Genomic DNA, 12,449 nt, shown 5'->3' on the forward strand with positions numbered 1-12,449 from the left:
GAGTCTCCTCCAGCACCATAATTCAAAAGCATCAATTCTTCGGCGATCAGCCTTCTTTATGGTACAGCTCTCACTTCCATACATCAATACTTGGGAAACCATAGCTTTAACTATACGGACCTTTGTCGGCAAGGTGGTGTCTCTGCTTTTTAAGATGTTGTCTAGGTTTGTCATTGCTTTTCTCCCAAGAAGCAGGCGACTTTTAATTTATCTGTGGGTAAGGCCAATGGGGATGGAACATGCTTGGTGGGTATGGGATTCTGACAGAGTCCGAGCCTCTTCTCCCCCCCCCCCCCGGAGAAGGATGCCTTTTCTCATTGTCTTTGTGGGTACTTGTCCCCCACTATTATATTATCGGGGGTGCCCAAGCACCCACATCCCCTTGGAGTTTGCTCCTGTGCAACCATATGCCAATGAAGAAGGCATTGCCAAAATGGAAATAACCAATGCTGAACTATTCCATTTCACTACAAATATATGTATACCAAAAAGAATCTGGATATAACACTGTATTCCCGCTCTTTTTTATTTGAACATCCGTAACTGAAAACATTTGCAATGCTACGGCTCCTCTTTCTTATCTCGTCCCAACAGCAATAGCAGAATGAATCATTTGTTTATAATATTTGAGAATCATTGCGCTGATTTGCTTTCCTGTCCTTTGGCTGATGCATTCTTAAATCGCAATGTCGCTCAAAAGAACCAATTAGAAGGCAACAATCCCACAAATTGCAACCCGTCACTGTAGCTTAGCTTGGGCAGCCATAGATTGCTAGTGCTGTCAATCAGCATTCCTAAAGGGTTGTTTGGTTCCATATTGCCCATCGTAGCATGTCTTGAGGTGAATTGCTATCTTCAGAATAATCCCACATGGCTAAGTTTAGTCCTTAGGTTTTAAGGTGGGCTGGATGGTGCAAATCCTGAAATGAAAAGGACATTTTCAGAATTTTGAACCAGATGAGAGAAGCAGTACAATGGAGTATCCTGACAGAGGGCGTGTTGGCTGGCAGGGCTGGTGAACATGGGCACATTGCAACTTTAAACAAACAAACAAACAAACAAACAGATCTTACTTCTGTGTACTTACAGCAAACAATTCAACATGTCCAAAATGGAATGAACTTCAGTTCACACCTATCCATTTCCAAAATAAACTAGTTCATTTCCTGTTCAACTCAAGTTCACCCAAATGATCTTCGGCAACTGAGCATGCAAAAGAGTGGGTGGTTTATGAGGAAGGGGACTGCTGAATTGAGTGGTCTGGGGCTGAGTGCTGAATTCTGAGTGCTGAAGTCGGCAGGTATCCAGCATGTGAGTGTAAACGTGTGAAGTGCACATACAGGTGAGTTCCCAGAGATGTGTGCAACAATCTGGTAGTCATTGTAAAGATAAAGACCCATAAGAAGGGAGAGTCGGAGGGGGTCTTGAAGTTGCCCATCAACAGTTAGCACCTAGACATCAGACCAAGCAGACACACAGGTTGCTTGGTTACTGCCTGTCCCACTGTGGTATCGTATTTCCATTAAAATTACGATTATGATGGGAATAAGGATTATGGGAGTTGTCGTCCAGCAGCATCTGCACAGCCACAGCTTCCCCATCCCTGCCATAAATAAATAAATATTAAGTTGCAGTTACAGTTTTTTCTTATTATTACTACAACAAAACCCATCTTCCCAGCTTTCTGAAGAGGTGAGGTCAGTTTCCATCAGAGTTCACATCCCTTAAATTGTCACGTTCCAGTTGTGTGGCAGTTCCTGTTAACCACGTGCAATCATAGCAAATAAGAAGAAGAAGAAGAAGAAGAAGAAGAAGCCTCCTCCTTTGCACTATGCTAATCCACAGAAAATGTGTCTTTTTGTTTCACCTCCCTTGCTATTTTTAGTTTTTAGTAGTTAATTTCTCTATCAATGCTAATTCCCACACTTCTTTAGGCCAGGTGGTCACTGTCACATGCTCTAATGACACATGTTCATCTATGATTAGGTAAAATTTAGTTTTAAATTGTTGTCATTTCAACATTTCATCTTGGGCTTTCTATCCAAAACCATTTTATTTATCACATTTATGCATCCCACCATTTACCCTCAAAGCAAGTTGATGTTTGCAGCTTGATGTTTAGACAGAGACATGGAGACTGGTCCAGGGTCACCCAGTGAGATGTTGTGGCTGGCTAGGCACAAACTGGAACCCAGATATTTTCCAGTGATTGATCCAATTTCTGCAGACAGAAAGTGCCTTTTAATATAGTTCCATTCTCCTCACTCAAATCCCAGGGGGCATGGGGGGTTTCCTTGCTTTATTTTAACACACACAAAAATCATCAGAGAGTTCCATTGTTTTCCTTCCCCCTAATATTTCCCCATTCCAGTACACTGAAATCTCTATGCTGTCATTTCGAACAATGCTTTTAAGAGGGACTTTATGTGCCTCTCTGTGTATTTAATATAATTTATCCCCCCAATTTTGTATCCTAACAATCTGTGATTATTCTCTTGTTTTCCACTTTGCTATGTGAAACAGTTTATTTTACTCACTCACTCTCTGCTTGTTTTATATGGTTATAAACCATATAAACACACAATGTTCTATCCAAACCAGGCATCTCTATTTTATCGTTTGCCTGCAGATAGGCTTCTATTATTTTACTTTATGCACACATAAGGATACAGATTTCCCCCCCTCTACTTAATGGTCCACAGCTCTTTTTTTATGCCTCTGCATATTCATTTTACATCAGTTGCTATACTATATATGTCTCAGTTAATTTTCAAAAGAGCTCTGAAAGCTACAAAGGTAGTTAAAGAACAACTCCATTAACAGATGCAGGATTATTGCATTAACTATGAAAGGGTAACATAAAATTGTTAATGTGAACAGGGTAGGGATATATATATATATATACCGTATTTTTCGCCGTATAGGACACACTTTTAGCCCTCCAAAAATGAAGGGGAAATGTGTGTGCATCCTATGGGGCGTATGCAGGCTTTCGCTGAAGCCTGGAGAGCGAGAGGCGTCGGTGCACACCGACACCTCTCGCTCTCCAGGCTCCAGGAAGCTATCCACACAGGAAGCCAAGGTGGTGGAAAGGTCAGAGAGCTTGGCTGCCCAGAGAATACTGAGATGGGAGATGTGGTAGAGTATTTGTAGAAACAGGGATGCGGGTGGCGCTGTGGGTTAAACCACAGAGCCTAGGACTTGCCGATCAGAAGGTCGGCGGTTCGAATCCCCGTGACGGGGTGAGCTCCCATTGCTCGGTCCCTGCTCCTGCCAACCTAGCAGTTCGAAAGCACTTCAAAGTGCAAGTAGATAAATAGGTAAGGTAAACGGTGTTTCCGTGCGTTGCTCTGGTTCACCAGAAGCGGCTTAGTCATGCTGGCCACATGACCCAGAAGCTGTACGCCGGCTCCCTCGGCCAATAAAGCGAGATGAGCGCCGCAACCCCAGAGTCGGTCACGACTGGACCTAATGGTCAGGGGCCCCTTTACCTTTATCTGTAGAAACGGTCGTTTAAGTGGCCAAGGAGAGGTGGAAGATCTTGTTCAATATGTATTCAGAAGTTGTTGGCTGGGCAGGGCAATGGCACTTCCCTGACCTCCTGTCACTGGCACCACTGCAGTTTACCAGGAGGAGGAAAACGGAGTTAATAAACAGGGCTGGTCGGTGAGGAAACAGAGCACACAGATCAAGGATTGTCTTCTCACACTTGTCTCCAACCTTCACAGGTGCCCCGTGCAAAAGAGAATATTGGTGATGAGCCTGTGGAACTCCTGCAGAGGTTCATCCTAGCCCCCCTCTGGAGCCAGCCACGATTCCAAATATATCACACCAAATTCTCAGATCAGCATGCTGCATTTGATGCCTGGCTGCCTCTGAAAGCAGCAGCCCAGGTCTCCTCCTCCCATGGGTCGGTTTCTCTGCCCGCTGCTCAAGTGCGGCTAATGAAATGGGGCAGGAGCAGGGAATGTGATGACACATTGAGCGCTCTTAAAGGAAGCAGAAGAGACACACAGCTGCTGTTTTCAATAGCAGACCTGTGTCCAACGTAACATCTAATCCTGGCTCAGAATGATTGCATTGCTCACCGTGGCATTCCTGTTAACCAGTTCTGTTTCCTTTTCTTTTTCTCCCTATTGACAAATCTTTGTTCACTTTCAAAAGAACCAACATTTCAGGTCAAGGAAGAAATGTCATTTATCTCACAACCTTGTTCTGCTCTTGCTCCCTCTCCTACAATCATAAGGAAACTGATGTCAAACTGTGAAAGAGCCTTTTCCTTAAATTGTGTTTAGTTCTGCAGAATCCTGCTTCTACTACTGGGGTCACCTACATTTTTGTCACTTAAAAACTGGGTTTTATTTTACTTTTGTCTCCTTGGACATCAGCATGCATAAGATTGCGTGGATGCGTTTAGCTTTGCAAAGGGCTGTTCATTCTTTTTGTAAATTCTGGGCTGGCTGTTTTATATTATAATGGATTGTTTCCCAATGCAGTGCAAATTTGAGTCATAAATCTGTAAGATGATGTGTATCAGCTTCCTTGTTCTTCTGGTGGGGGGGGGAGGAAATGGAGTGCATCTATGAGAGATATCTACTAGCAACTGTGCTACACAGTCAATCAACTAATGAAGTATTTTCCTGAGAAAGCTATTAAGCGAATGACTGCATGACTGGACACAATACTGTGTCAATCCTAGCATCAAAGACAGATGAGAGTTGAAGCTAAGAGGGAAAGTGTAGGTAATCTTCTGCACTGTATTTTTGGTTTTATAGTGAATGTGTTTAAAGAAACCAGTTGCCGCATTTCACCGCATAATCGTCGCCACCACATTTTTCCAGCCCTAAAATTGGTTCCATAGCTTTCATGGCATAATAGTTGCAGAGTATAATTCAATAGCAGGAGGATCCGCAGAGCTGGGCTAGCAGTAGCCTTGATTCAAACCTATTACACTTCTTAGGTGTGTATACATCTTTGGACGTGGGTCTCTTGGACTTGCCAATCAGAAGGTTGGCGGTAGGTAGGTAGGTAGATGATAGATAGTTAGTTATTGGTGTGTGTTTTCCTTTTTGTAAATATACCAAATAATAAAATAAAATTGGGATTAATGGGTTTTCTCAGGACGGTGGAGGGTGTGTGTTCTTTGGACCCTCGGTTAAGTGGTGGTGACACTCACCTTTCTTCTGATAGGAAATGTTTTGCGGGGGAGATGGCAAAAATGGGGGGTTAGTTGGGGAGGGGAGTGAGATCCATCTGAGAAATGTTGGGGGGGAGTATGGGCTGTATTCCTGTGAGTGGCTGAACACAACCACTGCTGGTATGTGGCTCCCAGAGGGTTGGCTAATAGGGAATGAGACCCTTGAACCCAGAGATTAGTCACCCTTGCACTACACCATGGTTGGTTGAAGCAAACAAATGGAGATACGAAATGTCCTGGGCGAGGGAGGATGGAGGGGCGGGGATGTGTACTAGAACACTGGGGGGAAATCCCTGTTTCCTAACCATGTTCTGCCTGCACTGACTCTGCAGCTATGATGAGCTTGTTGGCATCCGTCTGCCTCGAGAGACAATGAAGTGCACCTCGGGGGTCAAACTCTGTTGTTTTTGCTGCATTAGCAGCACCAAAGTGACCTCTCCCGGGACAAAACCTCGGTAGTGTGTATGGAGGTCCTGGGCTGCCCAGATGACAATATGCCCCTCCTGGCCTCACTGATGGTGGTCCAAAGGAAAGGAGAGCAATATGTTTGGCACCAGCCTGGCTTCAGGAGTTGCTGAAAGAAGGCAGACAAGGTGCCATAATAGTCTTAGGGACGCCACTCTGGATTTACTCCTTAGCCGTTTCTTCTCCCGAAGATGTCCCACAAGACAGCAGAGGTTTGGGATCGGGTATTTCCTTCTCCTGGATGGGCTACCTTCCCATCTGCACCCCACTTTCCTCTACAGCACGTGAAGAAACTGCCATTGAACTCACTGTTGGTGTCACCAGAGCCTCACTGAGGGTTTGTGACCCATCGGCTACCCTCAGCTGGTTTATCCAGCCAGCAAAAGCCGCTTCCTGGGGTGTGGTTGCTGTCGCATGCAGACAGCTTCTAGGAGCCACAGATGAGAGCTGAGTGCAGGTGGGGATAAAGGTGGACAAACTACCCCAGAAGAAGCCCGACATGTCCGCCACCAGAGGTACCATCTGTACCCTAACACTCAAACCATAGCTTCTTTTTTCAGTGGCTTTTTGGCTTAGCATTGAAAGAGAGCAGTGGAGTTATGACCTGGGTAATTCCCCCTTAGAAGTGCTGGCTGCCTTCTGGGCTCTATCTAATTGCTAACGAGCCACCACAGGGAAACTAAGGTAATAAGACTCCACTGCCAGTCTTGGCCAGTGGAACAATATGAAGTTACAGCTGTGTGAAGATATAAGGTTGTTTTTTTCCAGTGTGTGCTATGAACTATTGAATATTGCAAGGAATGCCCTACAGAGAAGACATGCCTATTCCACAGTGCCTCCCAAACTTTCGGAAAACATGCCCTCTAGATTCCTTTGAAGACAATAGTAATGACATGGCAAGTCAGAATATTGCTATGATTCAGTTAGATTTGCCAGTTTGGGGCTAATAGCTTAGCAGGTTGCTGTCTGACAGGTGCTAACAAGAGTATGCAAATCCTTCCATTCCTCACTCGCTTAGCTATTATCACAGTAAGAGGAAATTGAGCTTCTGAAATACCTATAAACGTTGATTGAACTAAATTATTTAAATACTGGGATTTTATAGGCTACTTGTTGAATTTTCTGAGCAACCTTCCCGTGTCTGTAGCAGCAGCAATCAAGGCACCGGTTTAGCCAAATCCATATGTAATGCAAGTGTCTAATGCAAATATGGTTCAAAGAGGCACTTTGCAGAGGGCAAACCCATCTGCGTCTCAAGCTCATCTTAACACAGCCACCCAGGTGCTCTGGTGTGGAATGCAAGACTTGCATTTTGAGTACAGTAGAGCTACTCTAGTACTTCCTGGTTTATACAGAGCAACCCAAAGCAGCAGAGGAGCCAGCTCCTAGGGGCCAAGGAATCTTCAACACACATCCCCTAAATTTGATGGGCTTTGCCATTCAAATGGTGTGCGTGTACCACGTCATGTGATCAATTAGGCAGGGCAAGGCTTATCTGGGCCTCGTGGTATTTTATTCAGGTTGGCACCCCTGCAAAGCAGGATGGGTAGGGAAGCGATGGATGAGCGACTACTTCCAAAGCCCTGATGTCTTGCACCAGCCATGATAGGGGAGGAGCGTTTATTTCTTTTTGTAACCAGTGCTCCAGGGTAAAATGCCTCTAAGGGAAATGGAGTGGTTTTTAATCTGGTGGATCCAAGGCTGTGTCTGCCCTGTCCCCAAAATGCCCCATTTGGACAAAATGAACTGGACTTCTTGGCAGGTTTTGAATAAACTTTTTATTGATAACAGCTAGTTAGATAAATTAAGGATCTGTACAATTTTGTAACATGCAGAGAATAACATTTGTTGATAAACCAGAGAGAGGAGCTGAGGGAAGTCTGAGGGGGGGGAGGGGGTTACATTTTGGGGAGGGGGGAAATAGGGGGGAATTAAGGATGATATGTATTTTGATAAAATGTTTTGTTGAAATTCCTAATTAAAAAAATATTTTAAAAAACACAATTTTTAAAAATGCCCCATTTGGGGCTTCACACTGGTTACCAATTGCCTAACCCCCACCAGAAGTTGAACTGCACCCACAGCCCCACCCACAGGCATGGTCAGGGCTTCTACAATGGACATGGCTCCTCTGCCCCAACCTAAATCCTTCCACATGCTACAAGGGATGGAGAAGCTGCCTCTAGCTCATGGGTAGGCAAACTAAGGCCCGGGGGACGCATCTGGCCCAATCGCCTTCTAAATCCGGTCCAGGAATCAGCGTGTTTTTACATGAGTAGAATGTGTGCCTTTGTTTAAAATGCATCTCTGGATTATTTGTGGGGCATAGGAATTCATTCATCCCCCCCCCCAAAAAAAAATATAGTCCGGCCCCCCACAAGGTCTGAGGGACAGTGGACCGGCCCCCTGCTGAAAACGTTTGTTGACCCCTGGGCTACATTATTGTCAAGACCTAGTAGAATGCACAGTAATGGTGGATTAGTGGTGGATTTATTCTGCTTTATTCTCCAATGCTTCCCCAAGTTATTGCCATCTGGAGGGGTATAGCACAAGAAAAGTGAGACAAAAGAAAGAAAAAAAGACCAGAACAGTTGTGGTGTAGAAAGTCGTGGGATTCCATCAGGAAGTTATGGGATGTGCACTGATTGGACATGAAGCAGTAGGGCTGCCCCAAAACCTTTGCGGGTGCAAACAGTATTAAAAGTGGGGTTTGCTTATGACCACCCCAATAGCATCATGAGCACAAATTATCATGCATGCACAATAAAAAAGGATGTCTGAAGGACCTCTATATTGAGAAACGCAGTCTGCAAAACAGAGGAATGCAACTATTTGGCTAATACTGAATTCTGTGTTCATATTGGCTAGATATTTGAGGAGAGATGATAGGCAAATCCATTAGCGTCCATGAATCATAATCGAGTGAAGCAGAAGCCCTGCAAGGGAGCACTCAAGAGAAACTTTAATATTGCCTGAAATCAAAATTGAAGCTATTGTGCCCAATCATGGATCATTTATATCAAGGCAAAAAAATCTGCATTTTTTGTATTCCTGTTCCTTTCTGCTGGTTTCCCCTGTGAAATACTAATTTATTTTGCAGATAACAGAATTTAGCTCACAGTTCTTCAGCTGAATAGCATATACGGTGATATATTCAGGCATTAGAGAAGGGACTTGCATCTAAGCTTCATGAAAATACTAGCCAGGACAACTGGAGAGAAAGGAGTCAAGTTTTGACAGGAAAAACGCAGATTGAAACTATTTGACCAACTGCAATGATTTTTAGACAGCAAAAGTTGCTGACTTACACCTCAGGGTGCTGAAGAAACCAGCAGTGAAAATATCCATTAGCATTTGGAAATCTGTGCAAAACAGTACTGTATAAAAATCTCCAGTGAAGGTGAAATAATGAACTTCTTCTTTTTTCAAGAAAAAAAGATGTGAGGATTTACAAATCAATGCCCACAACTCATTTAGAAAGTAATTTGATTTTTAAAAAGAAAAAATATATATAATAGCATCTAGAAGAAAAACAGGCAATCACTAGAAACTCAGGGAGGTTTGAAATACAGTTAGGAGATCAGGGCAGAAAGCATTGACTACTCATTTACACATTGATCTTTCTCCAGGATTTATATCTTAAAAGTGTATTGATGACTAGCCCCTGGGCATGGTCTGAAAGTACATGCAACAAGCTGAACTGAAGCTTAAATCTGGGACAATATGGTTGCATGCCACCCCAATCCCCTGAGCAGCGCAAGGTTCCGGGGGTTACCCAGGGTTCAGTTTCCTCAGAATGAGAGACAGTGGTGACTGTGGTGTCTTTAGGATATATGGTTTATTTACAGACATAAAGCCATGGTTTTCCCAGTAGTGATGTATGGAAGTGAGAGCTGGACTATAAAGAAGGCTGATTGCCAAAGAATTGATGCTTTTGAATTATGGTGCTGGAGGAGACTCTTGAGAGTCCCATGGACTGCAAGAAGATCAAACGTATCCATTCTTAAGGAAATCAGCCCTGAGTGCTCACTGGAAGGACAGCTCCAATACTTTGGCCACCTCATGAGAAGAGAAGACTCCCTGGAAAAGACCCTGATGTTGGGAAAGATGAAGGGCACAAGAAGAAGGGGACGACAGAGGACGAGATGGTTGGACACTGTTCTTGAAGCTACAAACACGAGTCTGACCAAACTGCGGGAGGCAGTGGAAGACAGGAGGGCCTGGCGTGCTCTGGTCCATGGGGTCACGAAGAGTCGGACACGACTAAACGACTAAACAACAACATACAACCTGAGCCTAAGATGGAGGGGCTCGCAGCATTAACACCCCAGAAGGTATTGCTTCTCCCATAGACCCAGCTTTGGATTCAAGCAGAAATCAAGCATGCCACTTACGCTCAGGTTGCTGGCTGCTTCTTGCTTCTAGCCCAGCCCAAACACACACTCTGTGGCTATTGTCCTTCTCACTACCATCCAGGTGAGAGAGGGAGCACAGTGCCACTTCCTTTCTTACACTAAGGACCCATAATCAGGGGCCATTAAACAGTGGAATGATCCATTTGGTTTTAGCTCTTGCTGGATCCAAGAATTAGAAAGGACTTGGGCATCATTCAGCCTAACCCCCATCCAAACTCAATGGGATCCTCCATTAGATTTTAACCTTTGCTGGATCCAGGAATTAGAAAGGACTCAGGCACATGGACATAGCCAGGATTTTTGTTGGGGGGAGGGGAAGAACCTCAGTTTGCTATGTATTTTTATTGAATTTTATTTAGGGGAAGGCAGCTGCCCCTCCCTTGGCTACGCCCATGCTCAGGCATCATTCAGCCTAACCCCCACCCAAACTTATAACACTATGATGTACAGTGGTACCTCGGGTTAAGTACTTAATTCATTCCGGAGGTCCGTTCTTAACCTGAAACTGTTCTTAACCTGAAGCACCACTTTAGTTAATGGGGCCTCCTGCTGCAGCCGCGCCGCCGGAGCACGATTTCTGTTCTCATCCTGAAGCAAAGTTCTTAACCTGAAGCACTATTTCTGGGTTAGCGGGGTCTGTAACCTGAAGCGTATGTAACCTGAAGCACATGTAACCCGAGGTACCACTGTATATAATCAGCAGTGCAGATTCATGCATCCTATTGATTTCAATTACATACGTAATAGGAATAAGGGGAAAGCGCTGATTGAAACATTTCTAATACTTACTCTTGTCCATATCTAAATCATGCAAAGCTACATATCAGGTCACAGATTCTGTTTAGAAAACAGTGGGTTCAAACTCCCAATACAGTGGTACCTTGGTTCTCAAATGCCTTGGTACTCAGACAACTTGGAACCCAAATCTTATTGGTTTCATGGGTTATACAGTTTATATCAACAGTAGACGATAAACAAAGAGCAGGTTATCCAAATATTTTCTGTTTACTCTTTACCTCGGATGATGGTCTCCCACAAAGGTCTATTGGAGATTTTTAAAATATCATGAACACTTTGAGTGCAATTTTCAGTTGCATTCTTCTGGAAATCCTGGTATGGCAACAACAGACGTACCCTCTTGTAGCCCTGCAGGTTTTGTATGTATTTCACATATGCAAAGTGTTTCTTATCATATATTTGTTATAATATGTGTCATAGGTGTATGCATTTTACAAACGTGAAGCATTGCTTATTACATATATGTATATATTAAACTTTCTTTCTTCTTCTTCTTTGGCGATCACTCGTAGCCAAGTAAGATTGTCTTCCATAAACAAGGTTTTAACAATGAGGCCATAAGTAACTGTGGAGGCCAATTCTGGATCCACGCGTCCTTCCACAGTGGGGACATTGGTTTCCTGGTGGGAGTTGATCACAGTGTGGATTTGCCAAGCGTGCCTTCCTCTTAGCACGTTAATATACCTATTGTGTGTCCATTGTTAATCATCCTCAGGTGGACCAACTGAAATCAATGGATGAAGTTTCAAGTTTTAAAACACCTGCTGAAAAGGTTTCTACAGTGGTACCTCGTGTTAAGTACTTAATTCGTTCCGGAGGTCCGTTCTTAACCTGAAACTGTTCTTAACCTGAAGACCACTTTAGCGAATGGGGCCTCCTGCTGCCGCTGCGCCGCCGGAGCACGATTTCTGTTCTCATCCTGAAGCAAAGTTCTTAACCTGAAGCACTATTTCTGGGTTAGCGGGGTCTGTAACCTGAAGCGTCTGTAACCTGAAGCGTATGTAACCCGAGGTACCACTGTATTTCATCAGGCTTATGCAGTCCATCTTTCCATAACAGTTAGCTGGTCTTTGTTGTTTATTTCGTTCCCTAATAGTTAGCTGATTAGTTCTGATTTAAACGCTTTTAAGTGTCTCTCTGTGTGTGTGTGTGTGTGTGTGTGTGTGTGTGTGTGTTTTAACTGTACAATTGCTCTGAACCACTCTGATAGTGCTGCAGTATATAAACCTCTTTTTTAATAATAAAACAAACTTGCATCGATTAATTTTAATGTGTCTGTGCCCATTAGGGCTTAGTTGACTTATCACCGTGTATTGTAATATCCATTACACACACCCACAAACACACCCCTCCTGGTTAAAAGCCCACCCTCGTTATCAACACAGGTTAAGTTTATTGAAACTTGGGTTTTACAGCTCTGCGACCAAAGAATAGGACCCTTCTCCTCCCACCCCACCCCCAACTCCCCTTCGGCTTATGGAACCGGCGGTGAGGGAGCGAGCAAATGCGCGCGCTCCTCCTCGGCGCCCCCACAGGCCGGCGGAGGCTGCGCGGGGTTCGCTCTCCTGAAAAGC

The 12,449-nt window shown here is 44.2% G+C and overlaps 1 long non-coding RNA gene across 1 annotated transcript in view; it reads left to right on the forward strand.

Annotated features, from left to right (window-relative positions):
* Positions 1 to 12,449, forward strand: part of LOC308476583 — a 141,388-nt gene that overhangs the window by 48,222 nt on the left and 80,717 nt on the right. The gene's annotated exons all lie outside the window — the stretch shown is intronic.

The sequence above is a fragment of the Podarcis pityusensis genome (assembly GCF_964106645.2).
Source record: "Podarcis pityusensis genome assembly, chromosome: 4".
NCBI lineage: Eukaryota > Metazoa > Chordata > Lepidosauria > Squamata > Lacertidae > Podarcis > Podarcis pityusensis.